This window comes from Marmota monax, unplaced genomic scaffold, assembly GCF_021218885.2.
Source record: "Marmota monax isolate L192 unplaced genomic scaffold, Marmota_monax_Labrador192_F-V1.1 WCK01_AAM20220418_F8-fsc00013, whole genome shotgun sequence".
In the NCBI taxonomy this organism is placed as follows: Eukaryota; Metazoa; Chordata; class Mammalia; order Rodentia; family Sciuridae; genus Marmota; species Marmota monax.
In genome coordinates, this window is record NW_026692202.1 from 17,164,286 (window position 1) to 17,185,532 (window position 21,247).

Below are 21,247 nucleotides of genomic sequence, written 5' to 3' on the forward strand. Positions count from 1 at the left end.
TTAAGCCATTCATCTGTTGAAGGGCACCTAGGTTCGTAAATTGAGCTACTATAAACATTGATGTGGCGGCATCACTGTAATATGTTAATTTTAAGTGCTTTGGATATAAACCAAAGAGTGGAATAGCTGGGTTAAATGGTAGTTTTATTCCAAGTTTTATGAGGACTCTCCATACCACTTTCCGTAGTGGTTGCACAAATTTGCAATCCAACCAACAATGTATGAGTGTACCTTTTCCCCCACATCCTCTCCAACATTTATTGTTGTTTGTATTCTTGATAATGGCCATTCTGATTGGGATGAGATGAATCTTAGAGTAGTTTGGATTTGCAAATCTCTAAGTGCTGAAGATGTTGAACATGATGCTGGAATCTGATGTATAAATATCTAAATTCTAAAAGTTGTTTTTCTCCTGAAGGGATGAAGCAGGCAGAATCCCTTAGGTCATTCTAGCCTATCAAAATAAAGCCCACCTACCTTCTCTACCTACTTCCTATTTCCATGCCTAGTCTTCAAAGGGCAAAATTCAGTAACTCTTGATAATTGGCAAAAAGGATTCTCCACTTTTCTTCCCAATTGAGACTCGGAAGATCAGAAAACAAAGGACTTTTTTTTTTGGCATGATTTGTTTTCCTTTTACTAAACACATATGTACACATATAAAAATAAACAAGTCTGTCATAATATATTAAAAGTTGAGGGTTTGGGTTGGTAGATTTAACATATATTATTTTTATTTTCTACTGCATGCCTTTTTGTCTTTTATAACTAGGAGTCATTATATTCATAATCCAATAAATTGTTTTTAAAATAAGAATGCTAATTTTGGAACATTTTAGTAAGTATCCTAGGGAGAGAAATAGAGAAAATTAACTCTAAAAAAGAGACACACCAAGAATCCTAAGAAGATAAACAGCCTTGTTTTGTTATTTTGACATAGAAAATTAAAAAGTGCTATTATAGTTTTTAGCAACTCTATAAGACTGAATCATTTAGTTGTAACTCATTTCAAGATTACATCTTGAAAAATGCAAAAGTTTTTCAAATTGCTATAGTTTAGATTTGGTTTGTCCCCAGTGGTCCATATGTTAGGAACTTGGTCCCCACTGTAGTGTTGTAGGCACCCATGGGAACCAGTGGGAAGTTCTTATGTTTTTGGAGGAAGGGCCGTAGAAGAAACAGAATACATAATTCTTGTGCCACCCCTTGGTAGTTTATGTTCAAGGGCTACTATAAAAGCCTGAGCCTAAACCCATCCAGGTCTCTGACTTCCAGTATTGAGATGCAGTCTCTCATTTCCATATATGCTCCTGCCACTACCATCAATGATAATGTGATATAGCCAAGAGGGTGCTAGCCAGAATTGATCTTGATCCCCTGCCTGTCCCTTACACTTTCAAAATTATAATTTACATAAACCTCTATACAAAGTCAGCCACTTTTGGCATTTTGTTGTAACAATGAAAAGATGAGAATATTCATATATTATCAGAATAATGGGTGTTTAGAGAGTTTGTAAGGTATTTGTCATTAATTAATTTATTATGTTATACAAATATTTATTAAGTGTCCATTGAGTACCAGACATTATTTGTGATGTGTTAGATGTAGTAATGGATAGGTATGTCAAGATTTTTTTTTCCTCAGAATTTATTTGAGGGTGAGAAAATAAACAAGTAAACAGGGAAATTACCAAGATAAGTTCATAGAGTGGCATGTACAACTAAATAAAACTTTATATAGCAGATGAGAAGGAACTATTGTCCCTTGTATGATCAGAAAAGTCCTCTTTAAGAGGGGACATAAGTTGATTCCAGGATGACAAGATGGTCATTAAAGTGGAAAGAACCATTAATTCAAATTTTCAAAAAGAAACGAATTTACCTTTTTCTCAGTATCAAATTGTAAGGGGTGTGAAATTCAGATGTGAGATGGAATTTGAGTCTAACTCAGGTTATGATCTTGGAGGACCCAGAATGTTTTTTTTTTAAATCTTAATTTCCTAGTAGGGCAACAAAGATTCAACAAAAGACCATTGAAAATGTAGCCTGTAATTTCTAAGGCACCAAGAAAACTGCCTTTCTGATTCATATGCCATCAATCCACAAAGGGGCAGTGAGGAAAAAAGAATTTTTTTTGTGTGTGTATATTTGTGTCTGCAGTACGAGAATGGACCTGAGTTTTAGCATTTGATCTGGGTTCCACAAGTTGTTTGATGTGATGTAATTGTTATCTCCCCGTATGGTTAATGGTTTGGATGAAAATATGACAGAAGACAGATTCTATAAGGGTACCAAATGGGTTATATACAACAATGCGAGCCAGGCTGACTTATGGATGTTATTGCCCCAGGAGTGGATTTATTTCCAGCGTTATGCTCAACCTTCATGCACAAATAAATGAAATGGATCAATTAACTATTTCATTGACATTTTTCTTTTTATACAGGGCTGTGAATCAGATCACTACTCCTTCACAGATTTTCCCTAGGAGCTGCATTGGAATTGAAGAAGGGTTATTTTAGCAGATGCATGCATAACTCCTTCACACTTACAGCTTTAGATGAAATGATAAAGGAGTGTGCTGTTTGCTATTTTCTTCTGATTTTGCCTTGGTACTCTCTTTTATTTCTACTTTGTAACTGTAGGCAAGACTTGATCAATGGGTATAATAACGGATTTCAGTAGTTTAAGAAAATAATGTAAGCTAATGGGAATAAAACTGACCATTTTTCATTTTCATAAGTCCTGAAATACATTTAGAATATTACTCCATTGGCCCCATGGACAGGGACAGTTTCTAGATTAACAGCTGCTCTGCTTGCTAAGAAAATATTTGTAAAAATTACAGTGAATTTCATGCATTGACACATCATCTTTTAGGTTAGGCATATCTAATATGTACAATTTTTTATTTAAAGGCAGACAAATTTGAAAAGGACTAATTATTTCCTGCCTTATCACTTGATGACACAGTATCACTGGTCGTCTTTAAATGACAAGAAATTCCCTTAAAAAAATACTACCACTTTGAAGCAACAGTTTAAAATCAAATCAAATCAATTCTGTGAGATTATGACTTTCAAAAGTAAAAAGAGAATGCTACTAGGGCTATTGCAAGAACAATCATAACTCACCTAAAGGTGTGAAACAATCACATAACTTAAAAAAGAAAATGGCATTACATAGACTTCAGAGACCATTAACTACATGTCCCTTAGAAATCCATGACAAGAAATGACAATAAAACTGCAACATGTGAGAAATTATGAAACAATTAGCCTCTTTTTTTTTTTCATCACTGAAGATCTTTATGAGAAACTACAAAGAACAATAGGCAACCGACTATGTTCCTGGCTGTATTGGAATTAGGACACTTGAGGTCTGCTTCCGACTCTGCCAGCAATTAAAGAGGGTCATAGAAGAGTATCCAGTGAGCAGTGACTTATTGGTAATACAAAAAAAGAAAATAGGAAAAAATAAGAGAAAGAGAGAGAGAGAGTACCAAAGTTTAGGCAAAACCCAAAAATTCTATCCCAATAACTATCTCTCTGGGGATTCTCTTAATCTGGCAAGTGAAGTTGGCTAATGAATATGGTGTATTGCTGTTTTCTCCTAAAACGCTCATTTATTAAATGTAAAAAAAAATGTCTCTTAGCTTAAAGTAAAATCACTTTTGCCTAAAAGTTACAACACTTGTATTAGCCAGCTAGGGCTGCCATGACAAAATATCAAACAGTGTCTTAAACAACAGACATTATGTCTCTGTAAGATAGAAGTCGAAGTTCAAGAGGTTGGCAGACTTGGATTCTGGAGGAATCTTTCCTTGGGTTACAGATAGTTACCTTATCACTGGGTTCTCTTATAGCCTTTACTCTATGCATAGTAAACTTAAAGTAAGAAAAATGAAAAGAACTAAAACAAGACAAAACAAAACAAAAAATCTATAATAGATAATGCAGTCCTAAAATTAGTCCCTTATTGCATACCTCATTTGCATATCATGATATTTGGGGAAGCTTGCCACTGTAGTGCCATGAAAATGTCCAAGGAGCAAACCTTTTTCTTTGCAGCAATAGTTTCTGTGTCTGGGGGCCATTCTGGTCCTGTGTCTCTCAAAGTTTTTTAGGCATGGTATAATCATTCTGCTCCAGCAATGACTCTTGAGTTTAGGCTTTCCCTGAGCTTGAATGCTCTTCTTTGTTGTATTGTTCTGTGAGAAGCAACAGGTTTTAACTGTGTGAACATCAACTAGAGCACTCTCCACCCTTCATCTGGATATGTGGCTTTAGGTCCTTAGGGTGCACATGGTGGTCTCGCCAGCTTCACAACAATATGTCACAAACAGTGATGAACAGTCTTAGTCCAAAGAGGTTCAAAAGAAAGCTCTCATCAGTGTGTTCTCAAGCCACTTGAGAAAAACCTCTAGTTTGCACACACTTTTGATAAATCTGCTCTGGAATACAGGGAATTTCTTTTGTCTGGCAGACAGTGTTGCTTGTGTTAAAAGGCAAGCTGCATACAGCTTTTCAGCTTTTCAGAGTAGCACAGTATCTTGTTTCCAAATCTGTACAACAATATCAAAGCAATCCATCTTTCTGAATACAAAGAGGGTCATAGAAGAGTGTCCAGTTAGCAGTGCCTTATTGGTAATACAAAGAAAAAAAAATAGTAAAAGAGAGAGAGAGAGAGAGAGAGAGAGAGAGAGAGAACCAAAGTTCAGGCAAAACCCACAAATTCTATCCCAATAACTATCTCTCTGGGGATTCTCTTAATCTGGCAAGTGAGGTTGGCTAATGAGTAATTATATTTCCAATTTCATACTATCATTATAATTTACACATTAACTGTGACCCACATTATGTAAATTGCCCTTGAAACATGTCCAATGTGAAATTTTTAAAAAAATGTATAACATTGTCCACAAGCTGTGAATTAATGTGGCAACTCACAGATTTTGTATTTGTAAATTATGCCTAGTCTGTTCCGCATTGAGTCCTAAGACGCATAGGCAGTGGATAAGACCATCGAGTCTCAATTTGGATAGTTTGTGTTCAAATAGGGCAACCTAGCTTAAACACTTGGGCCATGGAGCTTTGTCAGATAATATGGCTTCTTAGACTCAGTTTTCTTATCAGTAAAAATGGAAGTAATAACTTCTGCAACAAAAAATTGTTGTCATTGGGATCAAGTAAAAAGTTAGATATAAATCTCTTAGTTTAGTTCCTCGTGCGGAAAAAGGATGCAATAAATATTTGTTATAATCACAACTTTTCTGTAATGGGTTGTTGCTGTGTTCTATGCTAGGGAATCTGGATATATATATTAAGAAATTGCTACAAAGTAAACATTAAATAAAAGGTCCAAAAAGGTCACCTAAAGATATAATTTAAGTGATGGAAACTATATAATTCAAATGACAGAAATATACAGGAAAACATTAACAAATAAAAACAAACATTCCTAAAACATAAGACACTGCAGAGTTTTTAGACTATGTCTATAGTAATGCAAGATCCCGGACTAACATTTATTTTCATGTTGAATCATAAATCACCAGCTGATTTTAGAAAAAAGTGTGTACTTGCTATCTTAATAATAATTCCAATTATCATATGCTCTGCTTTCTCTTTTTATTCAAAATCACTGAAACAAACTAAAACCAAATGGCAATTACAACCATATCTATGTTGAGAATTACCTCAAGTAGCTTAAATGAATTAAAGACATGCTAACACTCATGCAGGTTGTGTCAAGGAATTCAAAATCAAGATAAAAATTCCAATTAGTAAAATGGTGTACAGTAAAGAGAAATGTGGTTATATTTTAATTCTAGCTAGAAATACTCCACATGTATTTAAGGCTTAGACGTTGTAGCAGACACTGTTGATCACCACCACCTGCTTTTTCCCCTTCTCCCTGGTGGTAAGAAGCCTTCCCACTGCAGACACTGAAAATGCTAGCTATTTGCCTTCCCAGTAACTTGCTGATGGACTACAGACATGTGATATAAGGAGAATGAGTCCTAATCACTAATGGGTAAAGATCACCCTTATAAAAAAGCAAAGTGTGGGAGAAAAAAATACCTTCAACCTGCCTTTAGAAGTTTTTCCCTAAAGATGGGAAAACAGGAGACAAAGCAGCTATTTTAGGATCATAGAGCTAAGTTAAAGGACTTTTTAAAGAAGCCATACAGAAGCTTCTAGATTGAACAATCCTGGAAACCTTTGCATTCAAAATTACTATAATGTGAGAAAATGAAGTAAATGGACTTAAACCTCTTTTGTCAAATATTCTGGTATTTGGAATTGATACAAGATTTCTTAAGGGTTAGAGTTATGATAACAAATGATAGCTTTCAATATACTTTACAAAAATATTAACTTTAATCATAATAATCAGCATTACATTGATTATTGAGAAATTATTTTTAAATCAATCCTATCATCAGAAGGAATAAACACATTTAAAATATTATAATTTCTATTGAAACAAATTTAATATATTTCTATTTAAGAGACGAGAGAGAGAGAGAGAGAGAGAGAGAGAGAGAGAGAATATTTAGACCAATATTTAAACCAAATTTAACATGAGGTATTGTGAATATCAGTTAAATTAAATGTTTATTTTTGAATAAAAATATTAGAAACTCATCAGAACTTTTTTATCATTTACTTTTTATAGTATCTAAGTTAAAATCATAACTAATTTTATTTAAAAACAATGGATAAAAGCAAGGATAATTCACGTATTACACGTTAAATTGTGAGGTTGATGGAAAACAATAAAAGGTTACTCTCACATGTTTACTCCCAGAGTCTAATTTGTACAAATATTCTGGTGGGTAATTTAATAATGTTCAATATAAATGTAGAAATGGAATGTTTGTGTTTTTTTTCATATGTGCGAGTGTGTTAGGGAATGTTATTTCTGCAGTTTTTCCTATAAGTGTATCTATGCATGCAGTATGTTTAGGGAGAAAAAAACATTCTGAAAGAATAATCACCAATTCTTAATGTTGGTTTTAATTGGGATAGGTTATTATGGAAAGGTGGAAAACTTTACTTTTTATTTTTACATGCCTTTATTATTTAAGTTCTTGATCTTTAAGTTATATTAATGGTGCATATTTTTAATATTTAAAATAAAAACACAAAAATATAGCAAGTATTTATTTAGATCATGCCAAACTGTGTTATTAAAACTCGGGTTTTTTTGTTTTTGTTTTTGTTTTGTTTTTTAGTACTGGGGACTGAACTCAGGGGCATTCAACAACTGAACCACACACTTAGCCCTATTTTTTTTTTGTATTTTATTTAGAGACAGGGTCTCACTGAATTGCTTAACACCTTGCTTTTGCTGAGGTTAGCTTTGAACTTGTGATCCTCCTGCCTTAGCCTCCCAAGCCACTGGGATTACAGGCTTGCGCCACTGTGCCCAAGATTATTAAAACTCTGAAGAGACTAACTGGTTGCTGCATTTATGTGTGGAAATTTACAATGGGTCCTGATATAAAACATTAGCAAGTAGTAGCTACAGTGGTTACAGAGAACACTCTATATAAGTATGTTGGTCCTTGCAAAAGTACAGAATAATATTTGGCTTCATGTACTCAAAAACATGGCAGACCAGGTCCTTTGTTTTGAACCATTTAATGAATTTATAGTATTCGGCCAAACAGAATTAATCATAATAAAACATAATTTTAGTCTATTAGTTCCTAAAATCTTTCTTTTCTCAAGAATCAGTTGAGAGTGTCTATCTGTGGATGTTCAAATCAATTCATTAGCATTGATGGAGTCAAAATATCCAGTACTTCCTTTGTAAACATGTAGCTAAGTCTTTTGTAGTAACTACTTTGTTCTGCTCTTCTCATGTTTATTTCAATACCCAGTTTCCTCTCAAATGATTTCAAATAAAGAAAATTTTACAAGTAGTCAGAGCAAGATAGACTCTAAAATATTCTAAAAAATATCTCTTCATGGACATACATGAAGAGTTTTAACAGCTATCAGTGCACAGAGGTGCCTTCACAAGAGCAAAGAAAGCCAAATGAAACACCACAATGCCTAGTTTTACTATTATAAAAGGAAAAGTGAAGATGGCCAGAAAGTGTGAGTTATGGGTTCCAACTATCCCCCAAATTCAAGCAGTATGCAGAGGGATGGACACTGGAGGAAGAAGAGAGAATTAAGTCTAAGTCTTAGAATTCAATCCAAGACCAGGCCTGCTACAGTGAACCCAAGTCATGGGTAAAGCCACCTGACCCCTACAATCAGGCTAATACCTTCAAACTGAGTTACTGGAACTCTGTCAGCCAAATAACAAAGATAATGCCTCCATCTCTCTCCTCCAAATTCAAGCAGCAGAGGAGAAGGGCATGACATCTCTTATTGGACTGTCTTGGAATTCAGAGTTAGACCCACTATGGTGAGACATAAAACCAGACAGAAAGAAAAGGCCTCATACATGGGCCTGAGCTGACAGATGGAGCCTCTAGACCTGCCTTGGAATCAGTCAGAGAATTGCACACTAGTAACATTTCATAATTCAAAATGCTTTTAGTCCATTTCCAAGACTTCCATAGTCTTAAAGTTTTCATCATTGCCCGAAAGTGTAAGTTCAAAGTCTCCTCTGAGACTCAAGGCAAACTCTCAGTACAAGCCCCTGTAAAAGTCAAAACCAGGTTACATATATCCAATATATGGAGGCCCAAGGTAAACATTTTCATTCCAAATGAGAGGATTAGAAAGAAGGGATGTGGCCATAGCAAGACCAAAACACATTCAGACAAATGGGTCTCATAACTCCACCTGTAATTCTACAGAAAGCATAGAGAACACATGCAAGTGAGATGTATTTCCAAAGCGCTAAGCAGGTGTGCTGTTTTGATCTTGTTGACTGACTGCATGTGAAATCTCTTTTAGCCTGGCTTCTTCCACAGCCAACAGGTTTTCTCAGCAGAAAATCAATGTTAGTGCCATCTATTAATACTTGGGGTCTCCATTCCTGCTTTGGATTCGCCTTCACAGCTTCATGCACTGTCACCTCAGAGGCTGCCTACAGATACTCCAACCCTGCTACATTTTCCCTGGCCTCACAGGTCATTTTTGAAATCTTAGTAGAAGCTTCCATGGCCATTTAATTTTAGCATCCTGTATTCACATGGAGCCAGCACAAATTTAATGATGTCAAGGTCTTCTGCCAGGATGCTTAATACCTGGGTCCCCTGAAATTATGGCTATAGTTGCTTCTGAGTTCCTGTGTGGCTCAGACTGGTTAAAAAAAAAAAAAACTTGTTTGGTCCCCCTGTGCAACCAGGGTGCCCCCATGATCTCTTACCAAAGGAATTTTCCCTTCAAGATCCTTGAGCTGTAATGGGTTTGATTTTGCAATTTTCTGAGATCCCTTCAAACCATCTTTTCTAGTGTCTTTGTGCAAAGTACTCAGCATTTCTTTAGTAGCTGTAATCTATTCAATAAGCACAACTACCTCAGTGTCAGCTTTTTGTGAATATTCTGGCCAAATTTTAAGTTTTTAAAATCCTTTAACTCTGTTTTTTTCTCCTGCTTCTTATAGTAAACCTGGACAAAAGCTGTCAGAAATATCCATGCTACTGACTTGCTGAGTTGCCATAAAATTTCTTTCACCCGATTAATTAGTAAAAAATCACCTCTAAATTAAGCCTCAATCTAAGTCTCAGGACATGAACAAAATACAAACAAGTACTTTGACAGAATACAACATGTATGGCCTCTAGTTGAATGTCAACAGAGTTATCATTTCACTCTGAAACTTCATGAGTATAGTACACATTCCCATTGGCATTCAGGTTTTCTTAGCTCCCACTAGAATCACCCATTAAGCTCTTCTTAAATATTCTAAAGCTTTTCCAGCCTGCAATTATAAACTTCCCCAAATTACTACCACTAGCCACTTTCAAAGTCTTTTGAACCACCTGGTCAGGTTCATCAAATCAATGAATCCACTCTCAGTATCAATTTCCATTTTAGTTACATTTTTGTCACTGTGACCTGAATACCTGACAAGTAAAACCCAGAGGAGGAGTAAAAGTTTGTTTTTGTTCATAGTTTCAGAAGTTCAGTTCATAGATGGTTGATTCCATTGTTTTGGATTCAAGGTGTGGCAGAACATCATGGAGGAAAACCACGGTAAAGAAAAACTGCTTCACTCGTGGCAACAAGGAAGAAAGTGAGGGGAAAGAGGGAAAGAAACGGGGAACCATGGGAAGAACAACACTTCTGGGGTAGACATAAGTAACCCACTTTCTCTAGCCACGCCCTATCTGCCTACAGCTACTACCCAGCCCATTGAAACCAGAATGAACCAATCAGGTTACAGCTCTCACAATCTAATCATTTGCTTATAAATATTCTGACATTAATAAAAGCTTTTGGGCGACGACACCTCATATTTAAACTATAACAGAAAGCATCATTGTCCATCTTAGAGTGGAATATTCCACTCTATATACAGAGATTATCTCTTTCTTACATACATATATGAGTATACCACAGTGAATCTCACCACAAAGTACAACCAGAAAACATTAATTAAAAAAAAATATCTAACTATGAGTAAATGGCTGAAAGATCAGTAGGAGGAAGAGAACAAGGACTGTGGGGAGGGAAGGACAAGGAAAGCTACTGGGGACCGAATTAGAACAAGATATATTTCATTATTTTATAATTATTTCAAATGGATTCCACTGTCATGTATAATTTAAAAGAACTCACACAAACAATAAAAATAATAAAAGTGTAAAAAGATAAAGTATAATGACAGCTCTTGTCTATGGGCTCAGAGCCATGGTCTCTTATATCACCTTCTTTTAGGTTCTTCCTGATATGCACCACCAAAATCTTTGTATTTATCATCTCTCTTTTCACAATCACAATGAACCTTCATAAGGGCAGGGATCTCTGTGACCTCAACCCCTAGAAAATGACCTGACACATAGACATTCAAGAAAAAAAAAAAGAATACACATGTCCCCGAAGCTGTAAGATTCCAGTTCAACCTTAGTTAGTATCAAACTTGGTAGCCAAGGGACTGTATTCATCACCCACCCCCAAATCATGCAGCATAACTATCCAAAGGCCAGTGTTACCAGATGAAACCTCTATACCTGCCATAACACCAAGCAGTGACCTAAGCACAGATGGGATGAATACAGGTTTTGGCCTATATCACTGCCAACTGAGCAATGTGACTGGGTTTACACCTGAAACTGTGTAGGCTTTTGTGTCTATAAGATGTACATATGACCCAGATTTGTGTCAAGCTTGGTGACCAATGGACTGTCCTCAACAAAAATATACTAATCTCAAACAGTTGCAAATTGAGTAAGACTGAGAATAGAATTGGAAATAAGTATAAGATTTTGACTTAAAACTCAGTGCCAGATGGTGAAACCTAACAGCAGATAGAAACTAATATCTAATCCCCAGATCCAAACCCATGGGTAGAGCCTCTGGAACAATCCCAGTGCCTGGTGGAGACAGACAGTACAAGTCTATCAAACTTTTATTTTATGCAGCATCACAAGTGAATGATTCTATTGGTCTTAGTTTACAAGTCTTCCTCAGCAGTTAACAGTCTATAACACTGTGTAACTGGGAGAGGTTTAGGAGTATGGACTATAATTTTATGTCCTACCCTAGCATATGCTTTCCAACATGTCACTGGGGATTTGGGATATACCTCGACTTGAACTAGGATCTGAAACAATGACAACATGCCAACATTGAGCACGCAGCAAACTTTGATCTAAAATGCCATTTAATGTTAAAACACTGAAAGTAACTACAGACTCAGTGGAATTAAGCAGCCTGATTAGAATTTCTGGAAAGACAGTAATAAACAAAGTCAGATCATGAAGACTGAATTAAATATATAATATAATTAAACATATAATATGATGTTGTATGCCAAACACTAAGAGCTTTCAGGAAAACATAACCTCATCTAATGGGTTTAAATAAGACACCGACACTGACAAGATAAAAACCAGTATGGACTAATTTTCAGATAAATTAAAATAAGTATTCTAAGAAAACTCATTGGGTTTGAAGAAATCCCAGAGAAACATTCAAATCTCTAACAGAGAAGTTTAACAAAGGGAAAGAACAATTTTAAAATATGAACAAAAATCCTCAAGTTTAAAAATATACTAAGTGAAATTAAGAACACAATAGAAGACATCCATTGCAGAATGCCTTCCATTTAGAAGGATGAATTAGTGTACTGAAGGACATTATTGGAAAATGCACAGATAGAAGAGAACAAAGAAAGAATGAAGGGAAATGAAGAAATCTGAGGAGAGTTTTAGGACAGCATTAGAAGAATAGTCATTTATGTTACTGGTGCTCAAGTGGGACTTTAGAATTTCAAAAAGGGCACAAAGCTTAACAGAAAGGCTTCCCAAATCTAAGTAAGTATACACATATCTAGATACAGCAAGATCAAATGTAATCAGTCATAATTAACTCAACTGCATCTATCCCCAGTCATAGTATAGTCAAGCTTTCTAAAGTGCAAGAAAAAGAAATCACCATGGAAGCAAGAGAAAAGGAACAAATAACACATAAGAGTGTCCCAATTCATGTGAAAACAGAATTCTCATCAGAAACTTCATAAACCAGAAGACTAGGCATCAGATTTTCACAATGCTAAAAAAAAAAACACTGCCAACCAAGAATACTATACTCATCAAAGTAATACATTAGAAATGTAAGAATTTACTAGATCTGGCTAAGAATTTACTAGATCTGTCTTCCAAACAAGGTTAAAGGAGTTTTTCAAACTTTAAGTAGAAAGATTCATTCATCGGTAAGAAAAAAGAATATTAGAAGGTTCACTGATGAGAGTAATATGCAGACAAGTTCAGAACTCATGAAGCCTAAAGTATAAAACAATTAACAATATTAATATCATTATTTTTTAAGAGATAAGCAATATAGGGCTGGGGTTGTGGCTCAGTGGTAGAGTGGTCACCTAGCATGCTTGAGGCACTGAGTTCGATCCTCAGGAACACATAAATGTAAAATAAAGATATTGTTTCCACTTAAAAAAACTAAAAAATAAATGTTTTATAAAAATAGAGATAAACAATAGAGAAAGATATAAAATTTGAAATCAAACATTCAAAATGTAGGAAAGAGTGGAGGATATGTATAGAATTTTTATTAATATAGTCCCTCTATTCCTTTTTAATATTTTCTTATCTATACAATGATAAAAAGCTGCTATTATTTTAAAATAGCTCATTATAATCAAAGAATTATTTTTGTAAGCCTCAAGGTAACCACAAAGCAAATAAGTATAATAGATAAACCAAAAATAATAATCATGGAATCAAGAGATTAAGAGAAAATCACTTAACCACAAAGAAAGACTACAGAGAAGGCGTAAAGGAAACACAATAAAACCTGAAAACAAGGGAGAAAATGTCTGCAAGACATTAGCTTTTTTAAATTACCTTAACTGTAAATTGATTACATTCTCCAAATGAAAGACATAGAGAGACTGAATAGAATACAACATATAAGACCTAATTATATGTTACTTACAAGAAACTCACTTCACCTTTAAGGGCACACTAAAAATTCCCTGCAAAAGGAATCCAAAAGAAGACAGGAGTAGCCATGCTTCTATCAGATATTAGAGATTTTAAATCAAAAATAGTAAGGAGAGGCAAGGACTATCATTATATAATGAAAAAGTTTTCAATTCAGCAAGGGGAAATAAAAATTCTAAATATGTATGCACTTAATATTAGATTGCCCAAATATATAAAATAATATAAATAGTACAAAGGGAGTATTCTAGCTTTCCATCACTGTAGCAAAAACCTAAAATAACCAATTTATAAGAGCAAAGGTATATTTCAACCTACAGTATTAGAAGTTTTAGCCTTTCACCTATTGGTCTTGTTACTTTTAGGCCTGTGGGAAGAAAGCACATCATGGGGAGGAGTATGTGGCAGGTTAAAAACTGCTTGCCTCATGTCCAAGAAGTAAAAGAGAGAAGTAGAGACTGGGGCCCCTCAATCCCTTTCAAAAACACAGTATACCCTAAAGACATCCCATTAGGCTCTTCCTCTTAAAGATTTCACCATCTCCTGATATTATTACAGGTTGGGAACCAAGATGATAATGTTAATTTGGGGATTTACTTAGGATTCCACTTATAGTATTCTTCCTTTGTTTACCAAAGGTTCACATCTATCTCACAAAGCAAAATACATTCCACCCATTTCCATAAGTACCCAAATTATTAAATATTGTGGCATCACTCATAAGTGCAAATTCAAACCTCTTCTGAGAGTGAGGGAAACTGTTATCTGTAAGCCTCTTTTGAAATCAAAACAAAAAGTTATATACTTGGTGGAACAGGCTTCAGATAACCAATCCTATCACAAAAGGGAGGAATAAGGTAGTAACAAGGAGGAATCAGATCAGAGCAATACTGAAATTCAGGGCAAGTGTTAAATTCGATACCTTCATGTGCTGCAGTATCCAGGATTTACTGTGGTAGAGGTAGGATGTGGGCTCTCAAGAGCAGCCCTACTCCCTATGGCTTTGCTTACTTCAGCCTCCATGACCACTGTCTTGGACCTTCTTTAAGCATTCACTCTAGCTTTCTTTGGCAGGTGTTAGACGTTTCTGAAAGTTCTAGCATTCTGGAGTTATCCTTTGCAGCTTCAGCTTCACTCTTACAGCTATACTAGGCTTCTCTTCATGAAGCATTGTTTGGAGGGATTCTGACCCCACAACATACTGCCTAGGTCCGCAAGCTTTCCAGTGGAATCTTGCTGAAAACTACTTATACTTCCATAACTCTTACATTCTGCATAACTCCTGCATTCTGTGTGCTTGCAAAACCAGAAGCATATGAACAGTATCAAAGACTGCTGACAGTGCAAGCTGTATCTAGGCCCACTTAGATCACAGCTACAGTGGCGTTGGAAAATTTTACCAGCTGAATATGGGGAAACAAATCCCAAGGAATCTGTGGGTGCCCAGGGAGCCCGAAGATTCATTTCTCAAGTTAAAGGTCTGAAACAAATTCTACCTTTATACCTTGTAGCCTGTGATGGGTGGGATGACCTTGCAGATTCCTGAGATACCACGAAGTTATCTTTTCTACTGTCCTAGAATAGAGCACTTGGCTTTTTTTAAATCTATGCATATTTTTTGACTGCACATATACACGAACTCCTTTTCTCTCTAAGCTGAAATTTTTTTCAGATATTTCTACTCTGCTCTTTTTGCTCCCAATTCTCACTGTAAATTTGGCTAAAAGCAATCAATAGTATCCATGCTGTTGTGTGAATGAATGCTGTGCTGTTTTAAAGTTTTCTTTACAAGATAAACTACTCTGTCACCTTTAAACTAGATAACCTATTCTGTCACAAAGTCTCAGAACTTGGAGAAAATGCAGAAAAAAAACTTCTGTGGTGTTATAAAGAGATGTTAGGTCCACTTGCCTATAGAATCTTCATTTCCTTTTTTAACCTATGCACATAAATTTTACTAGCCACATTTCACTCAGCATTTTGATCTTATGAGCCCTTACCAAAACTGCTTGTTAAATTCCACTTACATAATTCTAGGCTTTCTCTACTCCAATTTTTTCCAAACTCTACCTGCAAAAATGTTCCAAAGGATTTTTCACATCTTCAAGTATATAGTAATAAAAAAGAGCCCACCACTTGTAACAATTGTTCTGTTATTCAACTATTTGTCACTCTAACAAATACCTGAGATAATTTATAAATGTAAAGATTTATTTTGACTCATAGTTTTAGAGACATAGTTGATCTTCAGTTGGATCCATGGTATTTTAATATATCATGGCAGAGAGCACCTGTCAGATGAAAATCACTCACTTCATGGTTGGGAAGAAAATGAGTGATGAAGAAAAGAAGCAGAATTCCATAATCTTCTTCAAAAGCATGTCCTCACTAGGCCCAATCTCTTAAATATGCCACCACTTTCCAACAGTGATAAAACCTGGGGAGAATGACTTTAATATATGGAATTTTGGGGGAAATTAAGGTCTAAACTATATCAGGGAGTGACAGCCTCCACTACAGCACTAAAAGATGACTTTAACATCCCATTCCCAGCAATGCACAGATCATCCAGACAGAAAATTCATAAAGAAATAGGATAAATTGTACTTTAGACCAAATGAAGTTAATAGATATCTACAAAATATCATATTCAAACAGTCGCATAATTTCACATATTTCTCATCACCACATGGGATATTTTTCAGGAAAGACGATCTAATGGGCCACAAAACAAGTCTGAAGAATTTAAGAAAAGTGAAGTCATACTGAGTTGTTTTTTTTTTTCTTGAACATAGGGCAATCAAACTGAAATCAATAACAGAAAATCCATAAACTATATACATATAGAAATTAAGAAACATATTTTTGAATAATGAATGGGTAAAATTTAAAAAATCATGAAAGAAATTTAACATGAAAATAGAGACACAAAAAACTAAGATCTCTGGGAAAAGTGAAAACATTTCTAAAAGGAAGTTTATGAAGATCAATATGTACCCAGAAAGAGCAGAAAGTTCTCAAATGAATAACCTATCACTACATCTAAAGAAACCCGAAAAACAAGAGCAAACCAAATCCAAAATTAGAAGGAAATAAATAATAAAGATAAGAACAGAAATAAAGAACAACTAGAATATAAAAGATGTATGTTTTCTCAAAAGAAAAGAAAGAAAAAACCTGAATACAGCAGACATGCCATTAGCTAGAATAATAAAAAGAGAGGAGACTTAAATAAATAAAATTGGAGAGGAATGGGGAAACATTATGATGATTCAGCAGAAATTAACAGGATAATTAGTGGTCATTATGAACAACCATACAATATAAATCAATAACCTAGGTAAATGGACAAATTTCTGGGTTCATATGCCTTATCAAGATTGAGTCATAAGTAAAGAGAGAACCTGAGCAGTAACAACCCACAAGATTGAATCTGTAATAAAAAGTCTGCCATCAAAACCCCAGGCTAGAAGACTTCATTGCTGGGTTTTACTAAGCATTTATGAAAGAACCAATTGTAATTTTTATATATATATATATATATATATATATATATATATATATATATATATATATAATTTTTTTTTCCAGAAAAGTGAAGAGAAAGGAATTTCTCAAACACATTCTTCAAGGCCAGCATTGACATAACAGTAAAACTGCATGAGATTACAACCAATGAAGAAAATTACCTGCTAAAATCCTTGACCCAAGATTAAAATCCTTGACAAAATGCTGACAAGCTTGGTCCGCACCACATTAAGAAAATTATTCATGATTAAATGTCATTTATCCTGGGGATGTAAGGATGGTTCAACACATGTAAGTCAATAAACATGATATGCCACATCAATAAAAAAAGGAAAAATTATATGATCATCTTAATAGATGTGGAACAAAAAGGTATGAATAAAAGTAAACATCCCTTCATGACAAAAACACCATACAAATTAGGTATAGACAGAATGTGCCTTAACAAAATAACAGCCATATAAAATAAGCCAATAGGTAACACTGGACAAATACTGATAATATTGAGTGAATGAGAAAAAGCTGAAAACTTTCTTTCTAAGATCTGAGACAGGACAAGGATGCCCATTCTCAGTACTTTTCAACAGGCCATCTGTGAGACCTAGCCAAAGCAATCAGGCAAGAAAGAAATTAAAAGGGAAAAGGGAAAAGAAATGTTTACTATTTGCAATTGACATGATCCATATATAATAATCATGATGTGTATATATATATAAAACAATTTTACACATAAAAAAATTAAAATTTTAATTGAATAAATAAAAGTGGAATTACCATATGATCTACTAATCCCATTGCTGGGTATATGTACATATGAAGTAAAATCAATATGTGAAAGAGATAGCTATACTCCTATTTTCATTGCAGCACTAATCATAATAGCCAAGAAACAGAAACAGCATACAACCTCAGTGTCCATTAACTAATGAATGCATAAAGAAAATGTGAAACATATATACAATGCAATGCTAGCTGTGAAAGATGAAATTCCATCATTTGAAAAAATGTGGGTAGAATGTGGATGTTAAACCAAATAAGCGAGTTGCAGAAATACAAATACTGATGATCTCACTCATATGTGGAATCTAAAAATAATCTCATAGAAGTTGAAAGTAGAATCATGGTTACTAAAGATTAAGGAAAGTAAAGTGGAAGAAAGGATGGGGAGAAGTTGACCAATGGATACTACTTATAGTTAAATAGGAATAAGGAGTTCTGGTGTGCTATTGCTCAGTAGTATGACTATAAATATTAATTTATTATATATCTCAAAAACCTAGAGTAATTTTGAAATGATAAATGTTTGAGGGGTTTCATATATTTAACATGATTTAAACATTATATAATGTGTAAATGTAACAAACATCATATGGTTCCCCATTAATATGTAGAATTTATGTTTTGATGTATCCGTTAAAAGTAATTCTAATTAACAAAAATCATTACATGGAAATCCAGAGAAAATAGACATTTGATGTTGTTTTATCTTTGGATAACATTTTCCAGTTTTTGAATAAATTGTAATTTTATGAATATTGTCTACACTCCTCACAGATCTAAAGCAAGTTTCTCTGACAAACAGTTCAGAGAGTGTCTCTCCTCTTTAGCATAAAATAAATGGAAAAATATTTCAGTTCTGTAGTTTTGTTTTTTTTCCATCTCCAAGTCCTTAGTGAAGATCAAGTCATTGAAATGAACTAACGAATAAATGAACACATGGAAATGTAACATAACAGAGTATAAGCATCAAAAAAGTTCAGTCTTACAGTTTAAGGATCAGAATGCATGGCTAAATATTTCTTGTTATATTTTCCATTGCTTAATTCATTGCTTTAAAATTTTTTAGCCTTTTCAAGGAAGAAAATCTATCAGAAGAGGAATCCATATTGGAGCATGTGTGTAAATTCCATAATTCCTCTTTCCTAAAATAAATCTATGCCTGCCCAGGATTTATGAGCTCTTTAGTCAGTATGTTTACACCATTCATGCATTAGTTTTAAAACTAGGAAATATTCTTGAAAGGATCCAAAGGATTTGTTGTTTGTTTCTGAGTCAGTTGCTAATGTTGACCTTATAGATGATTTGATTCCAGTCTTTTATCACTCATTTGAAGTGTAATGACTTTATTTAGTTACCCATTTTAATTTTATTACAATGGTACAAAGGGCCATTTTTTTTCACTTTCACATAAACTTATATTTGCTATACATTTTTATCTATAGAAAATTACTTAACATTGTTTTTATCTTACAATATTATTTTGCTTCCCCAATCCCCACAAAAGTGGAATAAAGATTTGGAAATGTGCAATTTTTTCTCCATTAAAAATTTATTAAGTTCTATATGGGATCAGAGCAGGGCATTGAAAAAGAACAATTAAAGAATTGGATTGTTTTATATGGGACAAAAAATTATAATATTCTCATGCACAAATAAACCAGTCAATATTTTCTTAAGTAGATCACTAAGCTAATGAGAATATGAAGCACACATACAATATATTTTTCCTGCTAAAATTATAGGAAAAACCATGTTAACTATCTTGCCTGCTTCACTGTATTCAATAGATTTGAAATGTCTCATTTTCTTTACCAGTTACAAGGTCTAACGGAAGCATATGAAATTGCAGTTACACTGAGAAGGGTAGGAGATTTATTTTAAATCTTGTGTGAAAGCTTGGTGCTCATTAAAGTGGAGGATTAATAACACTCTCCACTACAGCCAAGTATAATGTGGGCAGGTGTGCAGGTGTCTGAGCTCAGCTTTGCAAATCCTCCTTCATCTTGACCTGCTGCTTCTCAGTTACTCCTGTCTTAGCCTCTTTGAGAAGAGAGTCCAAATCATGCCAAATTGTTCAGTGGACAATTTGCAATGTGGTTATTTGTCCAAGGAGAGCCAAAAAAAAATGTCACATGAAAACTTAAATTCTTATCTGGCATTGCAAAAGAAGTAATGGTATTGTGATCTCTAATAAGATAAAGGGAAATATCATGCATAATAAGGTGAATAAAAAATTCTGGCCTAATACAGACTCACTTTTTTTCTTACAGATTGGATGCAAAAATTCCTTGAAAGTAATCTTATCAGATAACAAAAGCAAAAGATTCCCAGAAAATATTTGGATGTAACTGGAAATGAGGGAGTTAGGCATGTCTACTTTTCAAAAATTAGCATAGACTAGGAAAGTCCGTGACTGGATTTGCATTTCAGTTCTCAATGAATTATAAAAACATCATTTTTTAAAGTAACACATATATTGCATATGAAGAATATCTTTTATATTTTTATTTATTCTTTTCTTGCAAAAAAAAAGAGTCTGAATCATACTCCTCTTCAATTCATAAGAATTGAAGATTGAGAACTATAATCTAGAAATTTAGAGCTACCCTTACTATGAACAAGTATGATACCTGGCAGACTGTGGCTACCTTTTGCCAGTTGAACCCTGTTAATGGTCTCATCCCTGAAAAAGTATGAGTTAAACAAATCCATTGTCAATGTAGTCATAAACAAAGCCTTGCCATGAAGGAAAGTAAATTTAATGAATTTAAGGCTGTAGAATGAGGAAATAAACACATTCAATCCTTTTTTGTAATAAGAAATATTTTGGACATACTATAGATGCCATTTTTTGAACCTTCTCATTAGTCAAAGTTTTAAAATCAACAGAAGAAAAGTCAAAAGTGGTTTTAATCAAGTGTTTTAACTGAAAATTCTTCACTACAGAATTTGAACTGGCTTTAAGATATATGTCATGAGAAGTATTAAAATTTCTCTTTCAATGTAGTTAAAGATTTTTTTTTTTCTGAAAGAATGGAATCTATCTAGAAAATAAAAATTCCTTCCTTAATTTTTCCTGCCCTAGAAAGCAAAAACAAAAAGAAGTGGTACTATAGAGGATTAGGATGGACTAACCTATGCAAGTCATGGCAGTGGTAACCCTGCATGAAAACTGAAGTCATTCACTGGGTCAGTGCCTCCCACCCCATATGCAATTCTTTTCTCTCTGCACTACTTTCATTCTTTCCCCATCTATTATATTATACTGCTTCTGTGTTTCTTTTCATGCTATTCTTTCTTTCCTCTTCCCTTAGCCTTTATCTTAAGCCCAGTACTGAGC